The sequence below is a fragment of the Hippichthys cyanospilos genome, chromosome 3 (genome assembly GCF_059441005.1).
Source record: "Hippichthys cyanospilos isolate Australia breed blue-spotted pipefish chromosome 3, RoL_Hcya_1.0, whole genome shotgun sequence".
Classification (NCBI taxonomy): Eukaryota; Metazoa; Chordata; class Actinopteri; order Syngnathiformes; family Syngnathidae; genus Hippichthys; species Hippichthys cyanospilos.
Genome location: NC_142371.1, coordinates 21,090,921 through 21,104,585, shown reverse-complemented (window position 1 = coordinate 21,104,585; position 13,665 = coordinate 21,090,921). Strand labels below are relative to the sequence as shown.

At 39.5% G+C, this 13,665-nt stretch overlaps 1 protein-coding gene across 1 annotated transcript in view; it reads right to left on the bottom strand.

The window, feature by feature from the left end:
- fhl3a (four and a half LIM domains 3a) overlaps nt 1–13,665 on the bottom strand; it is a 36,566-nt gene that overhangs the window by 8,410 nt on the left and 14,491 nt on the right. The gene's annotated exons all lie outside the window — the stretch shown is intronic.

The window sequence follows — 13,665 nt, the reverse complement described above, 5'->3', positions numbered from 1 at the left end:
TTGTGCTATTGAGAGTTTAGAGTTATTATTTGAGTCATTATTGTTATTCCTTTTGAGTATTACTATATTGTGATTGAAAATGTTTTAAAATACGCCATTAATTGAGGGTGTGCCTTATAATCAGGTGCGCCTTATATATGGAAAAAGTTTTAAAATATGTCATTGATTGAGGGTGCGCCTTATAATGCGGTGCGCCTTATAGTGCAGAAAATACGGTAATCCTGTATCCGCAGGAGTCAATGGTTTTAAAATGGTATTTAGCAATGAACGCGTGGTCTCTATCTGTTTTGACAATCTGTAGTCATTTTTACCCTAGTGTTTGTTTTTCTTTGAGGACAAAATTAGGTCAAATTGACTCCCGCGGGTTAGTATGATAATAAAATAGTTGACGATTACTCGTTGGACCATTTTTGGATCATTTTCTTCCATATCATTCTTGCAGTAATTTCGCCACTCCTGGTAGTGTGATAACTGCGTGGGCATCCCATGAGGAACTTTGATATGTTGTCACAATTTGGGTGAAATTTCAGCTCCCTTATGTCTTTTTCAATGCTTTCCTTTGGGTGTGAAATGCCTTTGACATAAAGATCAAATGATGGACAAGATACTGCACAAGGGATTCAAGTAAACCGTTCAAGCTCTGCCCACACCCTATGATGAAAACTCACATATTTGCAGTTAAACAAGTCTGGAAAAAGGTAAAATTTCCCTAAATGGTAACTACTAGCCAAAATGATTGAATATGGTTCAGTGCAAAGCACAGGTGTCAAACTCAAGGCTCGGGGGCCAGACCTGGCCTGCCACATCATTTTATGCAGAAATGCTGATTTGACTTCAAGTTTCTGGCTAAAATAGCAAACGTGCAAGTTGTCTTCAACTTTTACGATTACAAAAACAAAACAAAATCATTTTTTTCTTCCCAATCACTCTTTTGAACCGCTTTTACCAGCCTCCGATTGTGACCAGCACACTTCAAATGTATTTGATTCGCAGTCATACAATAAAAATAAGTTTGACACCCCTGGTGCAGATACTAAAAAAAAACTCAGTGAGTCCTGTCATGATGAATACAGGTCTCAGGTTTTATCTAGATCTGATATACTCCAACTTTTTTCAAGCTTGGACCACCGACCGCTAAGTCCATCCTGTCAGCATGTAACACAGGAGCAGAGTGTGTTATGTCTAACAACACGACGGCCGTTCACTTGGCACGGGTCGAGCGAGCGGAACAATGGCTTAAAAGGGCGCCGACGGCGACAACAGTATCGGGTTGCCTAAACATGACGGCACCGCTGGAGGGGAGCCCGGCGATAAGTGATGCCGACCCTCCGGCGTTCCCAGCGCACCACCGATGAGAACCACTGGTTGATTTTCGAGGCGGTCAAGGCTGGGAAATTTCAGCAAACAATGATCTCACTTTTTGGGTAAGACAAGTAGTCTTACACTTCTCAAGGAAATGAATCAGTACTTACATTATCTTTGCACAAGTATCTGTGCTTCTAATTATCTGAGGTTTATTGTGGTGAACCTTTTACAGTATTTGCATTATTACCTGTGGGAAAATGCACACGAAATCAGAGGAACAGATTCTGTGTGACCTTAAGCGATGTTTCTCCTATTATTGTTTGTGATTTGACTCCCCGCATGATGGCCAACACGACTGGACGGACTGTTCTGTATTTCGCCACTGAACGGATCCATCTTAAGTACATCACGTCTGAATAGCATCTGTGCGCGGCCTGGAACTCGTTAGTCAAGGTACTTGCCTTGGAATAAGTTTGCTTTAACAATCAATTTATACACATTTGACAGTCCGTTTTTCAGACAACTCTAGCCGTGCTGTCATCGACCCTCCTAAACGCCACGTCAGGATCAGATCAAAACAATATTGAGTTGAAATTGACGACTTTGCGTGACCTCTGCGTTGCCAGCATTGGTACGCGGCAGGTTTGTGCTCGCCAGATATGAAAACAGAAAAGTAGGAGCTCTAAAGGTGTGATAACAACTTGCTGTCTGTTTTTTTTTCTAAGCAAATCATGTTGTGGCTAATACAATACACATCTTAATTTGGCATGGAACTTTGCTGTGACTCACAACATTAGCGTTTCTGTTGCTATGGTTGCTATCTGTCCCAACTGGGTGCTTCGCATTTATGTGGTAGGCTAAAATCTTGAGCTGAGTCCGGCTGTCATTGGTTTACTACCCCCAACATGATCTAATCATCACATAAAAAACATAAAATCATAAATCAAATATGAGAATGATGTGATTGAAAATATGACTGATTGAGTGCAATTCGTTGGTTATTTTTACATTTATATATATATATATATATATATATATATATATATATTAGTGTGTGCGTGTGTAAAGTCAGCGATAACTCTTGATTGATTCTTGTGGTATGAATGTTAGGTGTTTTTGAGTCCTTAACATAAAGCAGATGTCAAGTTTAAAAAAATGGTCTTTTTTAAAACATTTCCTAAATCATTCAGAAAGGTTGATGCCAATGACAGTTCATCCGGAAAAACCCAAAGAAAACACAAAGGTGTTTTACAGAAAATTTGACGTTGAAATCCAAATTTTAACAACTCTTGAATGGTACGAATTGTTTTTCGGTTTGGGGGAATATTTGCACACATGACACACACCGTATGGTACCAGGAAAAGCCCAATAAGGCCATTCCCAAGGCTGGCTTCTTTCCCCACCAGAGCGCTTCCACAAAGCCTTGGCTTGTTTTCATAGCCTTCCCAGAGAGACGAGGCGCTGAGCAAGAATAACTAACAATCACGTCCGATTAAGTATCCGTCAACTTTCTCGTGGAACAGATGGAAACGTCTTGGGCGGAGATCCCAAAACCCGATAGGTAAATATGTGTCATTACCTCAGAAAACAAAAGGCTTTGTTTTGAACGGCTTCCATTTTGGATTGGAGAGCCAGCGTGGGGGTTAAATGAACTCCCGATGGCACAAACTCAGTTTTTTTCCGTGGGGGGGCGAGTTTGACGTCAGTGTTGTGACCCTTGCGGCGTTGGATATAGGTCATGGTGAAGTCTGGAATCAAGGCCTCACAGGGCTTTTTGGATCTCCTGCTCCTACTGTACGCAAACTTCCCGGCAAAGTTCCATCTTCCTTTGCGTCCAGCAGTGACTCAGAACCTCGTAGCGGGTCAGGAACGTTGCTAAATACCAGAGCTGTGACCGGTTTCCGAGGAAATCGGAGCCGAGGACTCCATGCAGGACGACGTACGGAGTGTAATTGCAGCATTGCAGCAGCAAGTCGCGGCTCGGGACCAAGAATTCCTTTCTTTGCAGTGATTCCCGGCGGAGTTCATCTGAGATGGAAAGTCCAATATTGAACGCAGCTATATGGGTCAGCCTGATTGACTCTGCTGAATGTTAGAGATGCTTTTCTTTTCCTGACAGGATTTCAGCCTTGATTAGTTTGCCGATTTGCCGTGAATATAAATATAATAGCTGGAAACTTCCCAAATTTTAACATGGCTTTACACTGGCAAGTATTACAGCCAAATTCAGATTTGCAAATTCAAACTTGATCAGTGAATGTGTGTATGAGGGTGTCAGATAAACAGATTAATTGCGATCAGTTAAGATTAAATTCATAATGAAGTCGAAGGCGCTTGCTTACTAAAGAAGCAGCTCAAGTTTAGTTTACCACATAAATGCAAAGCGTCCAGCTGTGACTAGAGCCAAAGATAGCAACGGGGATGCTAATGTAGCGAGCAATAGCAAAGCTCTTTTCCAAACTAAACTGAAGACACATGTGCAATAAAAATGGATGGATGAATGAGTATCGTATTTTCCGCACTATAAGGCGCACCGGATTATAAAGCGCACCCTCAATTAATGACATATTTTCAAACTTTTTCCATATATTAAGCGCACCGGATCATAAGGCGCACCCTTAATTAATGACATATTTTTAAACTTCAATCACAATATAGTAATACTCAAAGTAATAACAATAATAACTCAAAAAATAACTAAACTCTCAATAGCATAATAACTCAATGTCAATATGAGCATCCTAGTTCAACTGTAAACAGGTAAAGCTTACTTTATCATTTAATTCCCCGTCTACCAATCCCAATCTCAATATTGATCCATATATAAGGCATACCTGATTATAAGGCGCACCATCAGCTTTTAAAAAAAAATTAAGGCTTTTAAGTGCGCCTTATAGTGCGGAAAATACGGTAAATTTTGTGAAATATGAATTATTTGCATCCATCTCAGGGAATGGCTATTTTTCCACCTGCTGTCCACTGAAAATGGCATCGCCATGCTCCTAATACTCCCCCACCCTCCCGAAAATCCTTCTACTTTCCCTTTTTGCCATCGAGAGAGGAGATACAGTGGAGATTGCGCGCAGCGGCTTTTGTTTTTGCAAGAGTCGGTCATGCCTGTTGCGGTCGAGATGATCCCTGTGTTGATACAACAGGCTGTCAGATGCTTTGTCTAGTCCTTGTAAAACACTTTTTGGTAGGAAAGAGGGACTCTGTTATTTTTACTCAACAGGAGGGAATAAGGAATGAGCAGCTGAGCCTTTTCCTCTTTCCTGAAGGGAGTAAACACATTTGGAATCAAACGGAGCGTAAAAAGAGTTTGGGCTGCCGGGGATTAAAAGACTCGCCAGTGGGACCGGAGCAGATCGGAGCAGACGGGGCATACGTAGTCGCGTTGTTGCCCGGCGACAGCTTACATACAGTCTGCTTCGCTCTCTCCCAACTGGCCCTGAACTTGCCCCCGTTTGCCAATCGGGACGGGATTGTAGCGACTGGCCTAATCCCCGGGCCTTGGCATTCCTCGTCTATCTTGCGGACGGATATTTGAAAACAAATAAAATGTGGAAAAAGCAGGCAAGTCGCAAGGTTCACGGCTAAATTAAAGAGTCGCGAGGAAGGAATAACACGCTGAGGTTTTTTGGGTTTTCCAGAAGCCGCAGCGGCAAGGGCAAAGTGCAACATGTGCTTAAGGGAAAAGGCCACAGACTCAAAACATGGAGCATGGGTGTGCCGGCTGAATTTCGTTTGGAGAAACGAAAAGCGAGGCCACTAAAGAGCTCAGTGCTATTACCTACACGTATTTAATATGATTATGCCTCGCCGGTTATTCATGATAACCGCCACATTGCATAACTGGAAAAACATATACGACTAGAAATATTCCACCGAGTCAAAAAACAGTGAATCATTCACATCAAAAAGCTGAAATTCTATAATGTGCAAAGCTGTTATTTCGGCAAAAGCTTACATTGTAAAACATACTTTTAACTCTTTTGGTGCCAAGCGTTATTGGAAAAGGAAACCTCTAGAGGGCCGGTATATTTAAGCATTTTCACTCATCTTTCAGGGCCAACAGAATATCGTGCACTATATGTAATTAAATAAGGGTGGTGTCGTTTGAAAGATTGATTTCCATTCCTTACTTTGAATTGCATGTAGGCAATACCTATGTTGTATGTGTGGAAACACTGCCATCCAATGGTCATAGTTGTCACTACAGTGCTCAATTGGCTTCATTTAGGTGAGCATTAGTCAAGGACTGTAGATTGTAGAGAATTACTGTCACTTGTACAGCACGAAACGACAGTAAAATTCGTATTCTGTTCACCTCAGGGAACCGCAGATGGCAGCCATTGTGGGCGCCATCATGCTAAATGTCAGTTACCCGCCACAAAAAAAAAATCTAATTGAAAATTGTATTATTTATTATTGCTATTTCTATTTTAAAAGATGAGAATTCTCATTCATCGCACTGAAAGAGTAAAATACTATTTCTATTGACAGTTTTTTGGTTTACCAAATAATTCCTTCAATATTCCTTCAAAATATCGATTTCTTTTAAGTATAAATCTACAGTAGATTGATTTTCAAAATACTGAAAAAAATAGAGGGTGTTCCCAAAACCTTTAACTTGTACTGTAATGAGCACATTCATAAACCAGCTGCCAATGGAAACAAACCCAACACACAGCAACATTTGCCAGGCCTCAACTTTTAAAGCCATACACACTCAAAGTCACATCTAGGCAAGATCTAGTTGGCAAGAATAAAATTCTGTGCAACAAAAAAAAACCTATGTCATGATAATATCATCTATGACATTATCATAGGACACACATGCAACATGATTAATGCAATTGCGTTTCTCGCAAGTTATTTACCATAGACCCCCCCCCCCCCCCCCCCCCTTGCACAACAGTAAAAAGTGATGAGAAATAATTCCTCGAGGAAATAATTCCATGGCAAGCTGGTGCATGCGTGTGTGGAAATTTGACGTGTCGTACTATAATTACAGTAATGCAATCATTCCTTATCAATTATTCATCATAGACAGCACATTGTATAATCAAAATAAGCACACCAAATGACAAGCAAAAAATCTGCAGTCAAATCAATCCAAGGCATGTCCAGTCATGTATTGGCACCTGCTCGTGTGCAATACTGATGTGAAATGGTGAATTCCGGTTACATTAACACAAAATTTGTAACGGGAATAATTTTCGGTGCACACCTCTGCTTTTTCAATACGTAAAAGCTTACATTTATTAACGTATTGATGTGTTTGAAAATGAAAATGACATCACAGTTGCTCATGGCTCAGGTAACGGACCAATCAGGGCTCACCTGTTTTCAGAGTCAGGTGTTTGTAAGCTGAACCATGATTGGTCCTTACCTGAGCTCTTGGCATCTGTGATGTCATTTGCTTTTTCAATGATTGAGGTGCTTCGAAAGACTTTCAATCACTTTTGAGCGCTTGGATATTTTGGCAGCCAACGCAATCGCAACAGACTCCTTCAAAGACAAAAATGTTACGAAGAGTAACACCGAAACCAACGAAGAAATCTCAAGACGGGCACATTCGGAGGTAAATCATCGCCGAAGCAGAAGCTTTAACCCGAAGGCGGGTCCTAAATCATATCTGAATGAAAAGGAACAGAAAAAAAAGCCCGCGTTGGGATAAACACATACCATCACTTTGCTCTCTTGTTTGGTGCCTGGATATCTTCCAGAACACGGTCATAGCTCCTTTGGCTGACTTTTAGCTGGGTAAAAAGTTCAGATCTGGACATTGAAGTATATCATTTGAGGGCTTTGGTCGAGCGCATAAGAAATAATAGGATGATGTCAAGAAACCAACCCCACGCGTTTAAAAGTATACGTGTTGCTGCCTCGCAAAAAAACGGAGATATTTATTCCTCCTTGAGCGTGGAGGTTTTCCATGCGGTGACGAATGGGAAAAGTCAAGTGCGCGAATTGCACCAGAAGATCTTAATGTTTTAGAACGTGTGTTTATGACTCACTGTCCCAGGGATTATGTGTATATTATTCTTTTTGGACACAGAGGCCTGCTTTTCCAGGATGAGGGAACGCAGTCATTCTCCTCAACGTGACAAATCCCTCGCAGGAAGCTCGGCAGGTTAAAACTAAAGTTCGAAAAATTTGTCAAAACGTTTTAGCGAAGGTGTACTGCGAGCTTTGTCATCGTTTTATTTGACAGAACTCAAGACGAAAAGGAAATTAGACACGAGCAGGAGATTTTTCATTTTTGATTTAAATGCTCATAATGGTCACCGGTTGCTACGATTGGACATTTTAATGCGAATGGTAGAGAAATTACTTGGATATTTCCTGTGATGAGATGACAGCATATACCATGAACTGGTTCATCCTTTCATTTTTGCAACCATTCATTAAAAAAAATACATTTTCAATGTAAACCGGGCAAATAAATGCATAAATTAATGTGTGAATATTTGGTGGGGGGGCTGTCAAATATGCAAATCTACAAGTATTGACTGGTGTGCAATCAAGAGCTGCTTATCAGAAGATAATACTAATTGTTGCATTCTCTAAAACTAAATGCAGCCCTGCGGTGTGATTATTTCTGTATATTTGTGTTAGGCAGTCCAGTTGCCTGAAAGTGGCTCTCGATCTTCAGCTAGCCTTAATGATAATGTCATTATTTTTAATCGTGAAATTTTACAGAAATAGGCAAATAAGGTTCATGTTGTTGTTGTTTTTTTTTTTTTACTTGATCTCTATGTATACAATTGAAAGGAGCGTTTTCCTAAAAATGTCCTCTTTAAATGGCCTAAAGCACAGGTGTCAAACTCAAGGCCCGGGGGCCAGATCCAGCCCGCCAGATCAATTTATGTGGCCCGCGAAATCCTGATCAAACTTCAAGTTTCTGGTTAAAATACTAAATTTGCAAGTTGTCCTCAACATTTAAAAACGTGGGGGTAAAAATAACAAGCATTTTGTGTTCCCAATATCTCTTTTCAACAGTTTTTGCCAGGCTCTGATTTCAAAACTAGTTAGAAGTGTGACAAACACACCTAAAACTGATTTGATTTCACAATCATACTGGCCCTCTGACAAAAATTATAACTACAATGCGGCCCCCAGTAAATATGAGTTAGTCCAGAGTGTCCAGAAGACAAACTAATCTAATTATACTTGGAGCAAGTAGATTTGTCATCATCCAGTTTGACCCGAGTCACTTGATGACACGTTAGCACCGAAAAGGCTGTTGTCTCAATTTCAAATAAAAACCATCACAGAGACTCTAAATCACACAGTTCCTGTCAAACCACCGTGAAGGAAGTTGGGGGATCCGTGGAATGAACGTGAATTTATTTTTACACCGGCTACATTTTTGGCCTACATTTGTCTTCCTTCGAGTAAAAAAAAAAAAAAAAAATGCTGCCATGCATTAGTGCCTGACATCTGGTTTGCATTGGAGAAACTATGCAGCTACTCCTGTGTGCCTTCCACTTTTTCGAGGGAGAGTCACCGCCTGCAGAATGCAAAATTATCTTTTATTTTTCCTCTTTCTTTCCTGGTATATGTTTAGATGGCAGCAGAAGGACGGGAGAGGGGCCAAGGGAAAACGTAGGAAATCTCAAAAGCAGACGGGGGGGGATGTTTCGGACAGCTCGCTAACTGGTCTACTGGATATACTTTCGAACGGTAAACACCCGAGGACGGTTCCTAACAAGTCGGACGGCGTAAAGCTGTCAGGCCAAAATATACTAGCGCTGAGCTGAAATGGAAAATTGGGAGTAAAGGGAGTGAGACTTACATTTCTTCACGTGTCACTCATGACTGGTATTAGAATAAAAGGAAAACATTTTTATTTATAGTAGAGGATTCTGTTTCTTCCCAAGGTTCTAGGACGGTTGCGTTTGTTTTGTAACAAAGTAACAATTGCCATACAGTTGCTATAATCATATACGGTGCGACCTCCACTTATGAATTTAGTTTGTTCCGGAAGTCATTTCGTAACAAGAACATTTTCTTAAGTAGAGGCGATTTTTACATGTAAATAGCCTAATCCGTTTCAAGCCCAAAACACGCTCCTAAACCCTTTGAATTCATATCAATTATAGCAGTGACAATAAGAATGCAGTTCATTTGTTTGCCTCGAGATGGCGCCGGTGTGTTGGTGGTCCATGCAGAGAACTTTGTTTCGGTCACTTTTTTTTATTGTTGTATGTTTTTATTTTATACTTCTAGCGATCAAGGTATTGTTTACAAGTCCACCGGAGCAATAATATTTATTTTTGGATAATTTTAAGAATGTAGGTCATGTGAAGTACTTCCTGTGTTGTGTTGTTCAGCCCACTCGCTAATGCTAACGTCAGATGCACAGCAATCTAGTTAAGAAGCGATTCAAGAGAAAGAGTTCACTGGTTTGTTTACAGCAGTTTAAAGTAGTATGCATGTGTATATCTGAGAATATGTACAGTGTTAGCCATAGATAATGTCAATTTTTTAGTTCTGGAGTTACTGGAAAAAATATGGCTCTCCAAAATGTTTCTTCTAAGAAGCGCGTAGAAGAAAACGTAAGCAAACACTGTACAAAGTATGAAGTTACCGGTACGTATTGTCTATGTAATATAGAATATCCATATAATATAGTTGTTTAAAAACTGCTATGTCAAGGTGTTCTCTTAAAGGTAAGGAAAAAAAAAAGATTTTCTTACACACTTCTAATGTTGCATCATGAAACATTTTCATTCCATTTTTAGATAGTATTGTGGGCATGTCAGCTTGTAATTTTAGTATATGCTAGCTGCAAAGTTGTGGGTGGGCAGCAAATTTGGACACCGCTGGCCCAGCGCTACCACTAGAAATGTAGTTCCAAAGTTCATTAAATCAGACACAAATGCACAGCACTCTGTTTTAAGTCGGGCTTTCTTTTCGCTGATTATCGGGTACTTGGCTGAAAAAATATTTCATAGGGGTAAATCATTGAAAAAAGGTTTGAGAACCACTGCTTTAGGGATTTGTGATAGTTTGCCATAGAGGTATTGAGCAAGGCCGAGCTGTATTTGCTCCAATAACACCTTGTCAGAACGTCAAAACTGCCTTCAAGATTCAGAGTTTAGTTTCCAAGTCTGAGTCTAGTTCTCCTATCTATATACACAATGTAATGTTGTGTGTTAACTGCTGCCTTCGTGAGTTAAAATTCTTGTATTGTATTAACAGGTTTTTTTTTTTCGACACTGTCAGCTCTCCAAAAAAAAATAAGCTGATTTCAGCAAGCACAGAGAAAAGTGTGCAAAACGTTTCCATAATTCACGATCTATAACTAACAACTCACACTAAGAGTTTCTCAACCAATGACTTGGCAGCCCGGAATCCAAAGTTCCAGAGGAAAAGAACCCTTTTCAAGTGGCCGCCAAAGCACTATCATGTCAGCTTGAAACTTTCCAGAAATTCACCCAAATTTCCATCCCTTTGCAACCCTATTTATGTTGGATTTCAGATACTTTGCTGTACAATCCAATCCACCGTCCATGCAAGATATACTGATGGATAGATGACTTACGCACGGTTTCAAAACATGTGGAAAAACTGGGTATAGTAGAAAGATGGTTCTTCATTATGGTTCACGGCGATAAGAAACCCGCCTGATATAAAAGGCTAACTACGAGACCGGTCATCCGCTGGTGGTCTCCTGTTGCCGAGTCAGCACAAAGAGGCCCAGGCGTAAAGGGGGTGCGGGGCTAAGGTCTCAAAGACCTGCCGACTCAGCAATTTGACCTGCACGCGGCACACATACTGACACAACTGCTTGCAATTACTTGTGGCTCGTGGCTGCGGTGATGGAAGCTGACCCTGAAGGATAATTCCTTCGATTGGATTTATTTAGAAAGCATACGTTACCACATAGCCCATATTTATTAGTAAGACTATCAAACCCCTGATTTGTTCACTTGAAAAATCTAATTTCTTGGATAGAGATTTGCTGATTAATGGCTGGGCCGATTATTATGCCAATATTTAGCATATATATATATATATATATATATATATATATATATATATATATATATATATATATATATATATATATATATATATATATATATATATATATATATATATATATATTCAATGCCAGGGACGTATTTTTACATTTTTCCCTGATCCCAATTTAATTTAATGCCTAAGTATCTGGGATTTCATGTCCAGACTCCTAAAAAACGTGAAAATACGTCCCTGGCATTGATTAATGTTATAATGAAATAAGTGAAATTTTAAAGTTTTTGTTATTTGTGTGTGGCGTAGGGGCTAACCACTGTTCCATTGAGCCATTGTTGTCTAATATTTTTTTAAATAAATAAACATTATGCAAATTTAAAATGTTGTTCAAAAAAACATGCTTAAAGAAATTTCAACAAAATTGAAGTTTGTATTTATTTATTTTTGACGGTAATATTTTTTCTTTAAGTGAAAATTAACACTGGCTCTGAATATGTTTTATCGGCTTCCTTAACCACTAATAATCTGTATTGCTACCAGCCCTGATATAAAAACAAACAAAAAAACATATTGGTCTATGTCTACTCAAAAAATAAAGTAAAAACTGAGCTAAGTCTCATTTTTCTGTTCACCTCAGGCAGAAGTTCATTAAAAAGAGACATAAAGTCATTGTTGGCCCAGCGATCAACCAAATCACCTGGCAAAATGCGCAACCAACAGGATGACTATCTTCAAAGTCATTTCCAGCACATGTGGGCCATAGCCCCCCTCCCTTTCTTCTCGCAGGCATATCACCGTGGCAACGCGCAAACACCGTACCGTCATAAACTCCTCGGTTGGTGACGTTCGCCCCTCGTTTCGCAGCAAACCACTTGGCCGCCCGTTTTACGCGGGATGCCGTGGCCATGCGTAAGTAAACGCATCGGCCGTGCCAGAAAAAACACACGAAAACATTTACCAACACGTCCCGAAATCTGTGATGCATATTCAGGGAATCCGGTTAAACTGGAGATGTGTAAATGTGTCAGTTTAGCAAGATTGGATGATAAACCTTTTTCAATTTTGTTTGTTGAAGTGTAAAATCTTTTAAGACCAAATCTCCCTTTGGATTAACGGCTTCTGAGTTATTATGATAAAGTTATTTTGCTGTGAAGACTAAAACTGGGTCTCTGGTTTTTAGCAGAAAAAAAAAAATGATGTGAATGGGTGATGTGTCATTCCAGGCTGATTTATTTAACTTTGGAACTCCATTTGTAGCGGTAGCTCTAGTAGGGCTGCACAATGAATCGAATTTTAATCGTGATCACGATATTGGCTGCCACAATTAATTAAGCTGATCCTCTGTGATATTAACATTTAAAAAGTCAAGCACTTATTTTTATTTGTTTATTACAAGTCAGATCAACCAGTTTTCCCACATGTTTACATGACAAAAGCCTCCGTTTTTCTCACCCTAATATGATATTAAACAGTGTGAAATAGCATTGAGTTTCTCACCTGATTCCTAATAGATATAGTGTCAGCTGTCAATTGAGACACATTTAAAAAAAATCAGATTTTATAGTGCCAGCTGTCAATTGAGACGCATTTTAAAAAATCTGAAGAAAATCTGTTGAAAATATTCATCCAGTTTCTATAAATACATATGACGAAACTAAACACACAGGCGTGTTCTGTCTCTTAAGATATATTGCCTGCTTACATCAACATCCTAAAAAAAAACGCAGTTTTAAATGAAAATTTAAAAAAAAGATTTTTTATAAACTTGCATATACCATTTTTCTGTGTAATATCTAATAACTTATAGTTTGGTGCAGCTTGTCTGTAACAAAAGTTGTTTATTTACTCAGTTTTTGTCGCTGCTGCTTATAGAGTATACCGGTGCAACTTATATTACGAAAAAAACGGTAGTTGGATGAATGGACTCTTAAAAATAATGTCTTGGGTATTGAATGAGTTAAGCCGATTATGGGCGTGGTCTGAGGGCTTCAATGAGCAAACTACAGACAGACAACAGCTGCATACACAAGCACCCACCATTTGCTGAAAGCACTTTCAAGAGGACTTCCCTTTGAACCTAACCTCTAATATTTACTATTACCGGCTTGTCCTAGCATGTAAATCAGAGGTTCACAAACGAATTACACCAAGTACCATCTGAAAAAATACAGGGCTCTCCAAGTCAAATGACTGAGTGAAAGACAACTGAAGTGTTCGACCTAAATGCCACTTTTCGGCTGCATATTATGTATCAGTTTTAAGGTCAAATCAACAGTGATTGTTTCAGTAGTTAGAATTTTGGCCTAGAGTCAAAGGTACTAGGTCAATTCTTGGTTCTGGCGTGTGCAAGTGAGACAAAAGTCGGAACC